The sequence below is a fragment of the Anomaloglossus baeobatrachus genome, chromosome 1 (genome assembly GCF_048569485.1).
Source record: "Anomaloglossus baeobatrachus isolate aAnoBae1 chromosome 1, aAnoBae1.hap1, whole genome shotgun sequence".
NCBI lineage: Eukaryota > Metazoa > Chordata > Amphibia > Anura > Aromobatidae > Anomaloglossus > Anomaloglossus baeobatrachus.
In genome coordinates, this window is record NC_134353.1 from 459,244,544 (window position 1) to 459,264,109 (window position 19,566).

Genomic DNA, 19,566 nt, shown 5'->3' on the forward strand with positions numbered 1-19,566 from the left:
GGGCACAGAGCAACTCCTTTCTGAAGTATGGTGGATAGAATCGTTACAACCTCGCTCCAATAGGAGAGAATGACCCGGCAATCCCATATCATGTGCCAGAAATCAGCACCGTCTCTCCCGCATCTTGGACAACCCACCCCCACCAGATTATTCGCCTTTTTCATCTTGTTCAATCTTTGAGGAGTCATATAACTTTGGTGTATTATGTATAACTGAATCAGTCTATTATTGACTGCCGGAGAGACTAGCGTGTGGGATTCGACAATGTCGTCCCACACTACATCATCAATTTCAGGGATCCTGGCACTCCACCTCTCCCGGACAGAAAGAGGACTGGTCATGGCCTTGGCCCGGATAAGGGAGGAGTACAGTTTGGAAATGAGGCCTCCAGGGCCCTGTGATCTGATAATTCCAATGACTGGAAAGGAAGAGAATCTAATCCCACGACCAGAGAACTGAGCCCGAAAGGCGTGCCTAATCTGGAGATACTGAAACCCATGAGATTCCGGCAAATCAAATTCTGCACGCAGCTGCGCAAAGGGGCGGAGATCCCCATCCCGGACCAGTGATCCCAAGGAGACTATTCCTCGATTCCTCCATTCGCCAAACCCCGGCAGCCCACAAAAGTGTGGAAGGTCCAGGTTACCCCATATTGGTGTCTCAGTTGGCATATCATGGAAACCAAAAATGGTTTTAGCCTCCTTCCAGACCCTGGCCCCCAGTTTGTGTATTGGGAGGACCCGACCCTCAGGAGCCCTCTTGTGGTCCGTCAACAATGGCCAGAGGAGATCCATACCTGTGAACTCTGCCAGAAGACCCTCCGGAGAACCCCTCACCCCAGGAAGTGTCCATTGTCCCAAATATTTCAATTGTCCGGCCAGATAGTATAAGTACAGATCAGGAAGGGCCATACCCCCCATGTCCTTGGGTCTCTGTAATTTGGCCAACTGGACCCTTGATCTGGAAGGACCCCAGACAAAGGTGATCATCAAAGATTCCAGGGACCGAAAGAAAGAGCGGGGAATCTGCACGAATACATGTTGGGTTATGTAAAGACACTTTGGTTGCACTATCATTTTAAGGAGATTAATCCTTCCCGCCACTGAGAGCGGGAGTTGGCTCCATCTATTAAATTTCTCCCCGAGGTGTGATAATAAGGGGGCAATGTTTCTTGCTATCATCTCCGAAGGGCTTCCCGTCAATATAATCCCCAGGTATTTAAAATGATCCACCACTGGAACCCTACATATGTGGGTATTCATCATTTCCTCCCTGTCCCGGGATAGGAAGAGAAGGTACGATTTTGACCAATTTATTGACAGGCCCGAGAACTCCCCGAATCGGTCGATTAACTCTACGGCTCTAGGAATGGAGGAATCCGGATCCGAAGCAAACAATAACAGGTCGTCTGCATACAGAGACAAACGTTCATCTCCCTTACGATGTCTCACTCCCCGGTAGATTGGGTCTGTCCGAATGCGCACTGCCAACGGTTCCATGGCAAGGGCGAACAGAAGAGGGGATAGAGGACATCCCTGCCTGGTTCCCCTTTCCAAATGGAAGGTTTCCGATACTCCGCCTCCCACCTGAATGTTAGCCGTTGGGGCTTTATATATAATCTCAATCCATCTAATAAAATCATTGCCGAAACCAAATGCTCGCAGCACCTCCAGCAGGTATGGCCATTCTATAGAGTCAAAGGCCTTGGCCGCATCCAAGGAGACCAAAGCCCAATCCTCCCTCTAACTTGGTGCCCATCTGTAGAATCACCTGTGCCCTCCTCAGATTATCCGAAGTACTTCTACCCGGAATGAATCCAGACTGATCCTCATGTATTATGGAGGAGATCACTTTATTGAGTCTAGTTGCTAAAATTTTGGTAAGAATTTTGTAATCAGAGTTCAACAGAGAGATCGGTCTGTATGAGCCACAATCCAGTGGATCCTTATCTGGTTTCAATAGTAGCACGATGGTTGCCTCATAGAAGGAATCAGGCAACCGTCCCCTGCGGAACGAAGCCTCAGCCGTCTCCAGGAGAGCCGGAACCAGCTCCACCCTATACTTGTCGAATATCTCAATCGGGAGTCCGTCTGGGCCAGACGCCTTACCCCTATTGAGGGCTCCCATCGCCTCCACCATCTCTTCCATGCTAATGGGCTCATCCAAGGCCGACCTCTGGGCCAAAGTCAATCTGGGAAGCTCCAGATCCCGCAAGTATTCAGTGATCTCCTCCCTTGACACAGCCAGCCTGGACTCATATAGGTTCCTATAGAAGTCCAGAAACACCTTCAGGATGCCAGTGACGGAGGTGATTGATTCGCCACCGGAGTCTCTGATCTTAAGGACCGCAGGTGAGCTAGTGGATTGGCGCACCAGGAACGCTAGTAAACTACTAGATTGGTTCCCTTGCTCAAAATATCTCTGGTTCATGAAGAAGACATGCCTCTTAGCCTTATCCTGCAGGAACAAAAGATATTTCCTCCCAGCCTGTAGCCACTGGGATCTGTTTCCTTCAGAAGGGTCTGAGGTAAATCTGTGTTCAAGCATTCTATTTTGAGTGGCCAATTCCTCCTCCTCTCTGGCCGCCTGTTTCTTGACATAAGAGATAGAGGAGTGACAGCAACCCCTCAAATACGCCTTAAGCGCGTCCCAGTAGGCCGAGTGATTCTCTTCCACGGAGTTAGTCTCGGTGTATGCCCTGAGCTGATCAGGAATCCTATCATTGGTGCCAAAGAGTGACAGCCACCAAGGGTTAATCTTCCGTGACACTTTACGAGATTTACAACCCTCCCACTTAATGCTGACAAATACCAGAGAGTGGTCTGATACTGATCTGGGTAGATGACACACCGATTGTATATGGGCAGACTCTTTCATTTCCACAGATGTAATCAATTCTAGACAATGAGTTTTTCCCTGGGGTATAACATGTGTATTCTCTCAGTACTGGGTTAAAAAACCGCCACATGTCACTCCACCCCACCTCCTGTAGGAATGCACTCAGTCTAGTTTGCATCGTAGGGGAGATCGGGACCTGTCGGGTGTTGAATCTATCCAGCCCTATGTTACTAATCAAATTGAAGTCCCCCATGCAGAGCACCAAGGCTTGCGGGAATTGTGAGGCAAACTTAGCCGCTTCATACAAAATTGAGATTCCCATCGCAGGGGGGATGTATATGGCCAAGATCACTATCATGATCCCATCGATGTGAGCCTGGATAAACACATACCTCCCATCATTATCCTTTATAATCTTACCCGGGTCCCACCGCAATGCTTTATGGACTAGTACCGATACTCCCCTCGAATATGAGGAATGAACAGAGTGAGCTGACCATTGAACCCAAGGCTTCTGAAGCACTCTCGTGGTTTCCAACAACAAATGGGTCTCTTGTAAACATACAATCTGAGCTTTAGATTTTTTGATATGTGCAAATACTGCCACCCGTTTCCTGGATGTGCCCAGCCCCCTAACATTCCATGTCATGAAACTTAAAGCCATTGAAATGTATCTCGTACTGAATTAAAAGGGAAATGTCAAAAACTTAACCCACAGTAGAACTTGGGCAAACGTACCCTTAAATACAAACTATCGGTTGCAAACACACAGCCGAAAGAACTGATCCAGTAGTGTGACCAGGAGAGGGTGTCCCTAGTAACGACCAGGGTGAACCAACGTGGCTAGATGGTGTACTTGGTACGGGGGTGTCCTCGAAACAAGGACTTAAGCTTCTCCTGCAGTCCAACGTATTAAATTATCCTGCAACATAACCTTTAATCATACGTAGGTAAGAGCAGGGCTGTGGAGTCGGAGTCGGAGTCGTGGAGTCGGAGTCGGAGTCGGAGCTCATTTTGGTGGAGTCGGAGTCGGAGTTGGAGTCGGTATAAAATGCACCGACTCCGACTCCTAAAATATATAATAAATTGGGGACAGGAGTGCAATGCAAAATGTGCTGAATATTTTACTAAATAATAACATTTAGTATAATGCTTATATTTAAGTGAAAAATTTATTGTAGTATAATGTGAACATCAGACATTTAATTGTTTTTATGATACAATAATCAAGATATTTGGATAGAACATAAAATATTTATTGGATACAACTTTAGAACACAAAAAACTAATAAATTGTAAATATGTAATATTATATATATATACACAGTGTATATACACACACAAGATATATATGTAATCTACTGTATATTACATAGTGTATTACATATTTACAATTTATTACAGTTTTTTGTGTTCTAAAGTTGTATCCAATAAATATATTTTCTGTTCTATCCAAATATCTTGATTATTGTATCATAAAAATTATTAAATGTCTAATGTTCACATACACATATTCATGTACTACAATAAATTTTTCACCTAACTATAAGCAATATATGTAGGAGTCGGAGTCGGAGTCGGAGCCGGAGTCGGAGTCGGTGCAAGAGAATTTGAGGAGTCGGAGTCGAAGGTTTGGCTTACCGACTCCACAGCCCTGGGTAAGAGAACCCAGAGTAAGTAGGCATAAAAATATGGAAAAAGAGAAAGAGAAGAGAGAAGAGAAAGGAGAGAAGGGAAAAAAAAAAAAAAAAAAGGGGGGGGGGGCAAGGAAGAGAGAAAGGGGCAAGGGAAGAGAAGAAAGAGGAAAGAAATTAAGATGGGCGGAAGAAGAGAGAGTGTGAGGAGGAGGGAATATAGAAATATAAGAAGAAGAGAGGTAACGGAGGGCATACTGGGTGGAAACTGAAGAAGAGAGATGAAGGTTGAAGAGGGAAGTTGGAGAAAATAGCAAAGAAGACTTAGAGGTAGATAGGAATAGAATAGCAAGGATGGGTATGAGGCTGAGATAAAGGGGCCGAGGGATTAGACAAGTAAGTGAGACTGAGAGGGGGGAAGAAGAGATAGGAATGGAAAGGAAATGGAAGGAGAATTTGCAGGCAATCCCAAATTATAAGTGACTATCATGTATGGTGACCCCAAAAAACCTTAATATAGCTTTAAAGACAGAATTCAGCATCCTGAACTTAAGTGCGTTGCCAAATACTGCAAACCCGGAGTAAAGTCCCCTTTTGGATCGCAAGATGCAGGATAATTCAAGATCGCATGAAAGTGATCATGGCACCGCAGCAGCGTTCTGGCACATGTCCCGCCTGAAGACAGTTCAATCCGGTCCCACCAGCGACGAGTATTCCAGAACTCAAACAGGGCTTAGTAATAATCGCAGTGAGCTCAGGTCCCGACACACTCAGAGGCACCATCTCCAGCTGCCCAACCCACGGTTTCTTTATCCCCTTTAACTTCTCCTCAGAACCAACCTTCGCCCCCAACCTGAAACCTGCCCGGGACCTCCCATAGGTCCTGGAAAACAAATTACTCAAGGAAGTGGCACTAGGCCGCGTAGCAGGCCCATTCACTAACTTACCATTCCCAAACCTTCGCATTTCACCCCTAGGTGTAGTGCCTAAGAAAGAAAAGGGTGAATTTCGCCTCATACATCACTTATCCTTCCCGGCGGGGAGGTCAGTAAATGACGGCATCCCCACAGAGGACTCAGCAGTGTCCTACGTGTCTTTTGACAAAGCAGTCGGACTTGTACGCAAAAGCAGGGCAAGGAGCATTAATGGCTAAATCAGACATAGCGTCCGCCTTTCGCCTGCTACCAGTGCACCCTGATTGTCACCACCTGCTAGGGTGCTATTTCAACAAAAAATTCTTTTATGACATGTGCCTTCCCATGGGTTGCTCCATATCCTGCTCTCACTTCGAGCTCTTCAGCACCTTCCTAGAATGGGTGGTTAAGGACGTGGTAAAGAACAAATCAGTCACCCATTATCTAGATGATTTCCTGTTCGTTGGCCCCGCCAACTCGGAAACATGCGCTATTGCGTTAAATTCATTCCAGGCATTAGCGGACAAGTTCGGGGTTCCGCTGTCGGACGAAAAAAACAGTTGGCCCTGTGACCTGCCTTTCCTTTTTGGGAATCGAAATAGACTCAATTAAGATGATGTTTCGGTTACCACTGGAAAAGGTCCAAAAAACAACATCGCTCATTGACGGGTTCTGTGCGGTTCGTAAGGTAACCCTGGCGCAAATGCAATCTCTATTAGGCTTGCTCGCCTTCGCCTGTAGAGTCATGCCCATGGGAAGGATCTTTTCCCGGAGACTTTGCCTGGCCACTAGGGGCATAGCTGCCCCCCACAACAGAATTCGCATCACCAGCGCCCTACGGGAGGACCTACGTGTATGGAGGTCTTTTCTAGCTACTTACAATGGACGCACGTGTTTCCAGGAACAGGAGGTTTCCAGCTCTGACATATCTCTATTTTCGGATGCTGCCGGGTCCACCGGATTCGGAGTTTTCCTTGGTCCCAAGTGGTGCGCTAGTCGCTGGCCCCAAAAATGGCACTTGTCAGGTTGGACAAAAAACCTCACTTTACTCGAGCTGTTCCCTATAATTGTAGCTACGGATCTTTGGGCAGAACAGCTAGCGAACAAACGAATCTGCTTCTGGACCGACAACATAAGTGTCGTCCACGCCATTAACCACCTGGCATCTTCCTCCCCGCCAGTGATCAGCTTACTGCGCTATTTAGTCCTCAAGTGCCTCGAGCATAACATCTGGTTCAGGGCCCGTCACGTGCCAGGGTTCGATAACACTATAGCTGATGCCTTATCACGTTTTGAATTTCAGAAGTTTCATGTATTACATCCGGAAGCGGACAGCATTGGCCAGAACTGTCCACAGTTCCTTTGGACGGTCCCCGAGGACAGCTGATGCCTTTGGTCCAGGCATCTCTAGCTCCATCTACGTGGCGTTCGTACGGTAAGGCTTGTAACGAATGGTTAAATATAGCACATCCGCTGCCTAGCCAGGTGTCTGCTTATTTTCTCAGCAACTTCGTTGCTCGGTATATAGCGCATTTGCATAGTAATGGCGTGTCGGGTACAGTAGCGCAGCAGCGGCTCGCAGGCATAGCCTTTCACTTCCGGGTTCGTGGATGGCCTGATGTCACCAAGGCCTTCCTGTTTACGCAGGCCGTTAAAGGCTGGAAGCGGAAGCGTCAATGCACTGAAAGCAGAAGGCCCATTTCATTTGCCATCCTCTCAGGCAATAAATAAGTAATAAACCAGCTAGGCGACGTTTGTGCCAATGACAGCGAGGTCCGCTTGTTCTCGGCTGCCTTCTTGCTTGCATTCTTTGGGGCTTTGCGAGTCAGTGAATTAGTCAGCAGATCATCAGCTCGTCCCGGGGGTCTGCTCCACGACGACATTATAATTTGCAATGGTGGAGTACGAGTTCGCATAAGGCGCTCTAAAACAGATCAGCTCGGTAGAGGAGTTTGGTTCCCCATTTTCCCGTTTCCCGGCCCCCTCTGTCCCATCCTTATCTTGCAGTGTTACTTAGAGTCTCGGGTTCCCAACAAATTCTTTTTAGAGCACGCGGATGGATCCCCGCTCACGGCAACGCAGTTTTCAGCCTTGCTAAAAACGTCACTTTCCAACCTGGGCTTACAGCCAGGGGATTATAGCACACACTCCTTCCGCATAGGCGCAGCAACCGAGGCAGCAAGGGCCGGCTTCTCGAACGAGGAGATAAAGCGGATAGGGCGTTGGAAATCAGACCGTTTCTTCCGCTATATTAGGCCAGATCTAATTTAACCCCCCGATCCCTGCCAACCACCAAATTTTACCACAAGTTTTAACCTCAAACCAGCCTCGGCAGTCACTACATCTTTCCACATCCCTCAGATAACTAATCATTGCTAACCATTCAGTCCCGTAGTTCCGCCACCAAAAGCTATGACAACACTAATACAATGATGGACGCTGACACTATGATAAATATGCTGAGTACAGTTGCTAACATCTTTTCTTCCTAGATCCGGCGAGACCTAGCATTTGGATCCTAGGTCACTCACACATATTCTGGGCAGCACGGCGGGCCGAGTCGAGACCAGGTGGAAGCGAGCTGGGATTTCATCACCTCAAGTTCCATTGGAGAGGAGATCGGGGCATGGCCTGGACACAGGTCCTGCCCGAGGTAGTGAACATAGCAAGGATAGCCACGGGCCCAGTAGTGCTAGTCATCCACGCGGGTGGAACGACCTGGTAAATGTGAGGATCCAGGAACTGCTAGCGGTCATGCAAGCAGACCTGGATAGGTTTAGCGGCTTCTTCAGCAACGTAGTAGTGGTATGGTCCAGTATATTACCAAGATTAAGCTGGATAGGGGCAAGGAACATAGCGGCTGTGGAAAGGTCAAGGCGGCATGTCAATATGCAGATCGCCAAATTTATAGCGTCAGGAAGAGGGATAGTGCTGGGACATGAGTTGCTGGAATCAGAGATCAGCAGATTGGTGCTAGAGGATGGTTTTAGCCTCAATGACATAGGTCTGGATATTTTCCTGTCAGACATCCAGGACGGGGTTGAGCGGGCCATGAGGGCCCTGTGTGGGGGTCGCAGCTCAGGCGTGGGCCTTCGCTACTCCGTGGCCGGTGCAAGAGGGATTTGGTGAAAGCCAACCTGCCACGGACGGCCGTAGGCATCGGGCCTCCTCCCTCAGGTTTAAGGCGGATTTGTGCCTGTGGTAAAAGCTGTGGCCAAAATATCAAGCAACCCCCTTTTTATATCAAAATTGAATGGTGTTACGTGGATACCTTCAATAAAGAACAAAAGAAAGATATTCCATGTATGGTCTCCTTCATTGCGCAGTGGGGAGGGGGAACCGGTGGGTGGGTCTCGGCAGTCTACCTTAGTTCCTTGATATGCATATTCCTTAAATCCTTCATGTAGTTTAAACGCACGTGATTTGTACGTGGATTCACACATGTGATTACTATATATACTCTAAATATAACCTACTGATTCTCTGTAATTGCAGTTGCTCTGATGGTATATTTGTGCCTTCACACCTTTAATGTAATTACATGTGCAAGATCATTCTCAATCATATAGTAACTGACTTTAAATCTGCACGCTTGCCATAATGGCACAATCATGCATGCGCAGTAAACCAGCAACGTGTATGTTTGTGTTTCTTGGCTTCCTCATTTGCATTATATATATATATATATATATATGTGCTTTGACGGAGCCTTGTTTATCTGTTATTGCGCAGTTGCTCTGATCGTGAATTTGCGCATACGCTGTAATGTTGGAATCGCGTACGCGCAATACACCAATGACGTGGCCCCCCTATTGTGGGTATCGGCCTATTCGCACTTCCACACACGTGAATATGATGTGTGTCGCCTCTTGCCTCTCTACACTTGTACGCATCCTGGTCAGTTGTGGGCTCGCTATAATGACGCATATGGTTCAAGGGTATTGTTCATCCATTATGTATACTAGTGTTCCCGGACTCATATGAACGTCTCTTCTGGCTCCCACACACCTGTGTTTACTCTGATCACCGGTGGGACATACACACACATACATAATGTTCACATGGATCACTTCCTGACGAAGCTGCTAAGCAGTGTAGTGTGTGGGGTTTTCCATGACCTCCTTTAGCAAATCTTGCTTCCTTCATTGCTCCTGACTGCGGCACACCACTCTCTTCCAGTCCTCCACTTTTACATGCATGGCTTCCTGCTTACCTCTGACAGCTGCAATCATCTTATAATTCATATACCGGGCCGGTTGATAATTATGTGGTTTCTATTTTGGGACAAATCTCTATCTGCTTCCTCTTGATATTTTTAATCTCAAGTTTATTCTTAGGCTAGTTTCACACTTGCGTTGAACGGCATCCATTGCATTGCATTGGGTGACGAATGCAACGGATCATACAAAACAATGGAAAGTTTCTTTCCTTTACAGTTTTACCGGCGGCAGACTATTGTGAACGCTTGCCTGAGCGCCCTCACAAGCCGGCTGCTCGCCTGAGCGCCCTCACAAGCCGATCGTTGGGCCGCCCTCACAAGCCGATCGTTGGGCCGCCCTCACAAGCCGATCGTTGGGCCGCCCTCACAAGCCGATCGTTGGGCCGCCCTCACAAGCCGATCGTTGGGCCGCCCTCACAAGCCGATCGTTGGGCCGCCCTCACAAGCCGATCGTTGGGCCGCCCTCACAAGCCGATCGTTGGGCCGCCCTCACAAGCCGATCGTTGGGCCGCCCTCACAAGCCGATCGTTGGGCCGCCCTCACAAGCCGATCGTTCGGCCACCGAGAGACAAAATAAAGTTTGTGATAAAAAAAAAAAAGAGGAGCATGCGCAGTGAAAAACGAAAGGATTCCGCTGCTCAAAAAACGTTACATGCTGCGTTCCTTATGCCCGGCGGAAGCAACGCAGCGTCGCCCAGCGGAAGCAACGCAGGTACTTTTGGCACAATCCGTCATCCATGCAAGTCTGAGAAACAGCGGAATTTGTTAACGGATTCTGCTGTTTTTCAAGAGGGCGGATTGTGACGGAAGGAAATTGACGCAAGTGTGAAAGTACCCTTATAGCGGCAGGTACAGGAATTTCCTTATTGTTTGAGGGTTAAGTCACTTCTGTGTACACAGACACAGTCATGGTAGCACAAGTCCCATTGAGATACTCATGTTCATTACACCGTGTTCACAGGGCACTATTATGCATTGGCTCTAGTCTAATACTGTGATATACCATTCATTTGCCCATGAGGTAACTATAAGAAATCCTTTTCTCTTACGGTTCTATATATTGCTGCGGTTAGTTTCCAGTAGCATTCTGGTTATGACCATGCATTATGATATTTCTTATTATTGTGTGATACATATCATATGCACTAAGGCTTTGTACATACCGATATATTTACCATCTCCTCCTGGGTGTGTGGATATACAGGCCATTATTGTTACCTTATCTAGCTATGTGCAGTACCTCATGATGATAATTGTGTATTTATATTGTACCATTTTTCTATACTGGCCTCTATTGATTGTCAGGCACAGCTTTGTATACATCTGCAGAGGTCGGGTTTCAGAATCCTTGTTCTTAATTGATTTTATTGTGTTTTCTATGGATTCAATAAAATTATAGAGATTCTTTCTTGTTATCACGGTTTGATGTGCGCCTCTGTTGTGTGTGATCTTTTTCTCCCGCGCTGATACCTGTGCTTATGCTTCTGAATGTCCCGCACTTCTAGTCATGCACAGGAGACCTCTCTGAAGACAGGACGTGTACACCCGGCTTCATAGTGCGCATGACCGGAAGTGCCATGCATTCAGCAGCGCATTCACCGCGAACACCGGTACCTGCATCACTGCTCGTGACGCTGCACTGAATAGCATGTTAGTACACCCCTGTGGGCGGGATAACATGCTAAGAGGACGGACTAGTCAGGGGAAGTAACACCCTTATGACTATTCCCCTGTGCTAATTAGCATAAGAAAAAAGATCTTTAGTAATCTTATTGTAAAGATCTCTCTATCTATGCTAGTGTATACAGGGACGGTTAGGCAGGGATTAGCAATATCCCCCCAGAACTGCTCCTGCTCCTGTGCATACTGCACCTGACAGGCTCCCTTTAAGTTCAAAGAAACAATGACCTCTCAGTGCTGAATATTAATAAGGTTCCATGAAGAAAAAAAGAAAGGCTACAAAGCCCGTCCACTCAGTATCTACACAGGCAGCACTGGCCGCCACAGCCCGTCCACTCAGTATCTACACAGGCAGCACTGGCCGCCACAGCCAGAGCCCGTCCACACAGTATCTACACAGGCAGCACTGGCCGCCACAGCCAGAGCCCGTCCACACAGTATCTACACAGGCAGCACTGGCCGCCACAGCCAGAGCCCGTCCACTCAGTATCTACACAGGCAGCACTGGCCGCCACAGCCATAGCCCGTCCACTCAGTATCTACACAGGCAGCACTGGCCGCCATAGCCCGTCCACACAGTATCTACACAGGCAGCACTGGCCGCCACAGCCATAGCCCGTCCACTCAGTATCTACACAGGCAGCACTGGCCGCCACAGCCATAGCCCGTCCACTCAGTATCTACACAGGCAGCACTGGCCGCCACAGCCATAGCCCGTCCACTCAGTATCTACACAGGCAGCACTGGCCGCCATAGCCCGTCCACACAGTATCTACACAGGCAGCACTGGCCGCCACAGCCAGAGCCCGTCCACACAGTATCTACACAGGCAGCACTGGCCGCCACAGCCCGGCCACACTGTATCTACACAGGCAGCACTGGCCGCCACAGCCAGAGCCCGTCCACACAGTATCTACACAGGCAGCACTGGCCGCCACAGCCAGAGCCCGTCCACACAGTATCTACACAGGCAGCACTGGCCGCCACAGCCAGAGCCCGTCCACTCAGTATCTACACAGGCAGCACTGGCCGCCACAGCCAGAGCCCGTCCACACAGTATCTACACAGGCAGCACTGGCCGCCACAGCCAGAGCCCGTCCACACAGTATCTACACAGGCAGCACTGGCCGCCACAGCCCGGCCACACTGTATCTACACAGGCAGCACTGGCCGCCACAGCCAGAGCCCGTCCACACAGTATCTACACAGGCAGCACTGGCCGCCACAGCCCGGCCACACTGTATCTACACAGGCAGCACTGGCCACCACAGCCAGAGCCCGTCCACACAGTATCTACACAGGCAGCACTGGCCGCCACAGCCAGAGCCCGTCCACACAGTATCTACACAGGCAGCACTGGCCGCCACAGCCAGAGCCCGTCCACACAGTATCTACACAGGCAGCACTGGCCGCCACAGCCAGAGCCCGTCCACACAGTATCTACACAGGCAGCACTGGCCGCCACAGCCAGAGCCCGTCCACACAGTATCTACACAGGCAGCACTGGCCGCCACAGCCAGAGCCCGTCCACACAGTATCTACACAGGCAGCACTGGCCGCCACAGCCCGTCCACTCAGTATCTACACAGGCAGCACTGGCCGCCACAGCCAGAGCCCGTCCACTCAGTATCTACACAGGCAGCACTGGCCGCCACAGCCAGAGCCCGTCCACTCAGTATCTACACAGGCAGCACTGGCCGCCACAGCCAGAGCCCGTCCACACAGTATCTACACAGGCAGCACTGGCCTCCACAGCCCGAGCCCGTCCACACAGTATCTACACAGGCAGCACTGGCCTCCACAGCCCGAGCCCGTCCACTCAGTATCTACACAGGCAGCACTGGTCACACTGTATCTACACAGGCAGCACTGGTCACACTGTATCTACACAGGCAGCACTGGCCACACTGTATCTACACAGGCAGCACTGGCCACACTGTATCTACACAGGCAGCACTGGTCACACTGTATCTACACAGGCAGCACTGGTCACACTGTATCTACACAGGCAGCACTGGTCACACTGTATCTACACAGGCAGCACTGGTCACACTGTATCTACACAGGCAGCACTGGTCACACTGTATCTACACAGGCAGCACTGGTCACACTGTATCTACACAGACAGCACTGGTCACACTGTATCTACACAGGCAGCACTGGTCACACTGTATCTACACAGGCAGCACTGGTCACACTGTATCTACACAGGCAGCACTGGTCACACTGTATCTACACAGGCAGCACTGGTCACACTGTATCTACACAGGCAGCACTGGTCACACTGTATCTACACAGGCAGCACTGGTCACACTGTATCTACACAGGCAGCACTGGTCACACTGTATCTACACAGGCAGCACTGGTCACACTGTATCTACACAGGCAGCACTGGTCACACTGTATCTACACAGGCAGCACTGGCCTCCACAGCCCGGCCACACTGTATCTACACAGGCAGCACTGGCCACACTGTATCTACACAGGCAGCACAGGTCACACTGTATCTACACAGGCAGCACTGGCCGCCACAGCCCGGCCACACTGTATCTACACAGGCAGCACTGGTCACACTGTATCTACACAGGCAGCACTGGCCGCCACAGCCCGGCCACACTGTATCTACACAGGCAGCACTGGCCGCCACAGCCCGGCCACACTGTATCTACACAGGCAGCACTGGTCACACTGTATCTACACAGGCAGCATTGGTCACACTGTATCTACACAGGCAGCATTGGTCACACTGTATCTACACAGGCAGCACAGGTCACACTGTATCTACACAGGCAGCACTGGCCGCCACAGCCCGGCCACACTGTATCTACACAGGCAGCACTGGTCACACTGTATCTACACAGGCAGCACTGGCCGCCACAGCCCGGCCACACTGTATCTACACAGGCAGCACTGGCCGCCACAGCCCGGCCACACTGTATCTACACAGGCAGCACTGGACACACTGTATCTACACAGGCAGCACAGGTCACACTGTATCTACACAGGCAGCACTGGTCACACTGTATCTACACAGGCAGCACAGGCCACCACAGCCCGGCCACACTGTATCTACACAGGCAGCACTGGCCACACTGTATCTACACAGGCAGCACTGGTCACACTGTATCTACACAGGCAGCACTGGCCGCCACAGCCCGGCCACACTGTATCTACACAGGCAGCACTGGTCACACTGTATCTACACAGGCAGCACTGGTCACACTGTATCTACACAGGCAGCACTGGCCGCCACAGCCCGGCCACACTGTATCTACACAGGCAGCACTGGTCACACTGTATCTACACAGGCAGCACTGGCCGCCACAGCCCGGCCACACTGTATCTACACAGGCAGCACTGGTCACACTGTATCTACACAGGCAGCACTGGTCACACTGTATCTACACAGGCAGCACTGGTCACACTGTATCTACACAGGCAGCACTGGTCACACTGTATCTACACAGGCAGCACTGGTCACACTGTATCTACACAGGCAGCACTGGTCACACTGTATCTACACAGGCAGCACTGGCCACACTGTATCTACACAGGCAGCACTGGCCACACTGTATCTACACAGGCAGCACTGGCCACACTGTATCTACACAGGCAGCACTGGCCACACTGTATCTACACAGGCAGCACTGGCCACACTGTATCTACACAGGCAGCACTGGCCACACTGTATCTACACAGGCAGCACTGGCCACACTGTATCTACACAGGCAGCACTGGCCACACTGTATCTACACAGGCAGCACTGGTCACACTGTATCTACACAGGCAGCACTGGCCACACTGTATCTACACAGGCAGCACTGGTCACACTGTATCTACACAGGCAGCACTGGTCACACTATCTACACAGGCAGCACTGGTCACACTGTATCTACACAGGCAGCACTGGTCACACTGTATCTACACAGGCAGCACTGGTCACACTGTATCTACACAGGCAGCACTGGTCACACTGTATCTACACAGGCAGCACTGGTCACACTGTATCTACACAGGCAGCACTGGTCACACTGTATCTACACAGGCAGCACTGGCCACACTGTATCTACACAGGCAGCACTGGCCACACTGTATCTACACAGGCAGCACTGGCCACACTGTATCTACACAGGCAGCACTGGCCACACTGTATCTACACAGGCAGCACTGGCCACACTGTATCTACACAGGCAGCACTGGCCACACTGTATCTACACAGGCAGCACTGGTCACACTGTATCTACACAGGCCACACTGTATCTACACAGGCAGCACTGGCCACACTGTATCTACACAGGCAGCACTGGTCACACTGTATCTACACAGGCAGCACTGGTCACACTGTATCTACACAGGCAGCACTGGTCACACTGTATCTACACAGGCAGCACTGGTCACACTGTATCTACACAGGCAGCACTGGTCACACTGTATCTACACAGGCAGCACTGGTCACACTGTATCTACACAGGCAGCACTGGTCACACTGTATCTACACAGGCAGCACTGGTCACACTGTATCTACACAGGCAGCACTGGTCACACTGTATCTACACAGGCAGCACTGGTCACACTATCTACACAGGCAGCACTGGTCACACTGTATCTACACAGGCAGCACTGGTCACACTGTAGCTACACAGGCAGCACTGGTCACACTGTAGCTACACAGGCAGCACTGGTCACACTGTAGCTACACAGGCAGCACTGGCCACACTGTATCTACACAGGCAGCACTGGCCGCCACAGCCCGGCCACACTGTATCTACACAGGCAGCACTGGTCACACTGTATCTACACAGGCAGCACTGGCCGCCACAGCCCGGCCACACTGTATCTACACAGGCAGCACTGGCCACACTGTATCTACACAGGCAGCACTGGTCACACTGTATCTACACAGGCAGCACTGGTCACACTGTATCTACACAGGCAGCACTGGTCACACTGTATCTACACAGGCAGCACTGGTCACACTGTATCTACACAGGCAGCACTGGTCACACTGTATCTACACAGGCAGCACTGGTCACACTGTATCTACACAGGCAGCACTGGTCACACTGTATCTACACAGGCAGCACTGGTCACACTGTATCTACACAGGCAGCACTGGCCACACTGTATCTACACAGGCAGCACTGGCCACACTGTATCTACACAGGCAGCACTGGCCACACTGTATCTACACAGGCAGCACTGGCCACACTGTATCTACACAGGCAGCACTGGCCACACTGTATCTACACAGGCAGCACTGGCCACACTGTATCTACACAGGCAGCACTGGCCACACTGTATCTACACAGGCAGCACTGGCCACACTGTATCTACACAGGCAGCACTGGCCACACTGTATCTACACAGGCAGCACTGGCCACACTGTATCTACACAGGCAGCACTGGTCACACTGTATCTACACAGGCAGCACTGGTCACACTGTATCTACACAGGCAGCACTGGTCACACTGTATCTACACAGGCAGCACTGGTCACACTGTATCTACACAGGCAGCACTGGTCACACTGTATCTACACAGGCAGCACTGGTCACACTGTATCTACACAGGCAGCACTGGTCACACTGTATCTACACAGGCAGCACTGGCCACACTGTATCTACACAGGCAGCACTGGTCACACTGTATCTACACAGGCAGCACTGGCCACACTGTATCTACACAGGCAGCACTGGCCACACTGTATCTACACAGGCAGCACTGGTCACACTGTATCTACACAGGCCACACTGTATCTACACAGGCAGCACTGGCCACACTGTATCTACACAGGCAGCACTGGCCACACTGTATCTACACAGGCAGCACTGGTCACACTGTATCTACACAGGCCACACTGTATCTACACAGGCAGCACTGGCCACACTGTATCTACACAGGCAGCACTGGTCACACTGTATCTACACAGGCAGCACTGGTCACACTGTATCTACACAGGCAGCACTGGTCACACTATCTACACAGGCAGCACTGGTCACACTGTATCTACACAGGCAGCACTGGTCACACTATCTACACAGGCAGCACTGGTCACACTGTATCTACACAGGCAGCACTGGTCACACTGTATCTACACAGGCAGCACTGGTCACACTGTATCTACACAGGCAGCACTGGTCACACTGTATCTACACAGGCAGCACTGGTCACACTGTATCTACACAGGCAGCACTGGTCACACTGTATCTACACAGGCAGCACTGGTCACACTGTATCTACACAGGCAGCACTGGTCACACTGTATCTACACAGGCAGCACTGGCCACACTGTATCTACACAGGCAGCACTGGCCACACTGTATCTACACAGGCAGCACTGGCCACACTGTATCTACACAGGCAGCACTGGCCACACTGTATCTACACAGGCAGCACTGGCCACACTGTATCTACACAGGCCACACTGTATCTACACAGGCAGCACTGGCCACACTGTATCTACACAGGCAGCACTGGTCACACTGTATCTACACAGGCCACACTGTATCTACACAGGCAGCACTGGCCACACTGTATCTACACAGGCAGCACTGGTCACACTGTATCTACACAGGCAGCACTGGTCACACTGTATCTACACAGGCAGCACTGGTCACACTGTATCTACACAGGCAGCACTGGTCACACTGTATCTACACAGGCAGCACTGGTCACACTGTATCTACACAGGCAGCACTGGCCACACTGTATCTACACAGGCAGCACTGGCCACACTGTATCTACACAGGCAGCACTGGTCACACTGTATCTACACAGGCAGCACTGGCCACACTGTATCTACACAGGCAGCACTGGCCACACTGTATCTACACAGGCAGCACTGGTCACACTGTATCTACACAGGCCACACTGTATCTACACAGGCAGCACTGGCCACACTGTATCTACACAGGCAGCACTGGCCACACTGTATCTACACAGGCAGCACTGGTCACACTGTATCTACACAGGCCACACTGTATCTACACAGGCAGCACTGGCCACACTGTATCTACACAGGCAGCACTGGTCACACTGTATCTACACAGGCAGCACTGGTCACACTGTATCTACACAGGCAGCACTGGTCACACTATCTACACAGGCAGCACTGGTCACACTGTATCTACACAGGCAGCACTGGTCACACTGTATCTACACAGGCAGCACTGGTCACACTATCTACACAGGCAGCACTGGTCACACTGTATCTACACAGGCAGCACTGGTCACACTGTATCTACACAGGCAGCACTGGTCACACTGTATCTACACAGGCAGCACTGGTCACACTGTATCTACACAGGCAGCACTGGTCACACTGTATCTACACAGGCAGCACTGGTCACACTGTATCTACACAGGCAGCACTGGTCACACTGTATCTACACAGGCAGCACTGGTCACACTGTATCTACACAGGCAGCACTGGCCACACTGTATCTACACAGGCAGCACTGGCCACACTGTATCTACACAGGCAGCACTGGCCACACTGTATCTACACAGGCAGCACTGGCCACACTGTATCTACACAGGCAGCACTGGCCACACTGTATCTACACAGGCAGCACTGGCCACACTGTATCTACACAGGCCACACTGTATCTACACAGGCAGCACTGGCCACACTGTATCTACACAGGCAGCACTGGTCACACTGTATCTACACAGGCCACACTGTATCTACACAGGCAGCACTGGCCACACTGTATCTACACAGGCAGCACTGGCCACACTGTATCTACACAGGCAGCACTGGCCACACTGTATCTACACAGGCAGCACTGGTCACACTGTATCTACACAGGCAGCACTGGTCACACTGTATCTACACAGGCAGCACTGGTCACACTGTATCTACACAGGCAGCACTGGCCACACTGTATCTACACAGGCAGCACTGGCCACACTGTATCTACACAGGCAGCACTGGCCACACTGTATCTACACAGGCAGCACTGGCCACACTGTATCTACACAGGCAGCACTGGCCACACTGTATCTACACAGGCAGCACTGGCCACACTGTATCTACACAGGCAGCACTGGCCACACTGTATCTACACAGGCAGCACTGGTCACACTGTATCTACACAGGCCACACTGTATCTACACAGGCAGCACTGGCCACACTGTATCTACACAGGCAGCACTGGCCACACTGTATCTACACAGGCAGCACTGGTCACACTGTATCTACACAGGCCACACTGTATCTACACAGGCAGCACTGGCCACACTGTATCTACACAGGCAGCACTGGCCACACTGTATCTAC

The 19,566-nt window shown here is 50.6% G+C and overlaps 1 protein-coding gene across 2 annotated transcripts in view; it reads right to left on the reverse strand.

Annotated features, from left to right (window-relative positions):
* The window catches only part of THOP1 (thimet oligopeptidase 1), a 109,250-nt gene that overhangs the window by 89,304 nt on the left and 380 nt on the right, over positions 1 to 19,566 (reverse strand). The gene's annotated exons all lie outside the window — the stretch shown is intronic.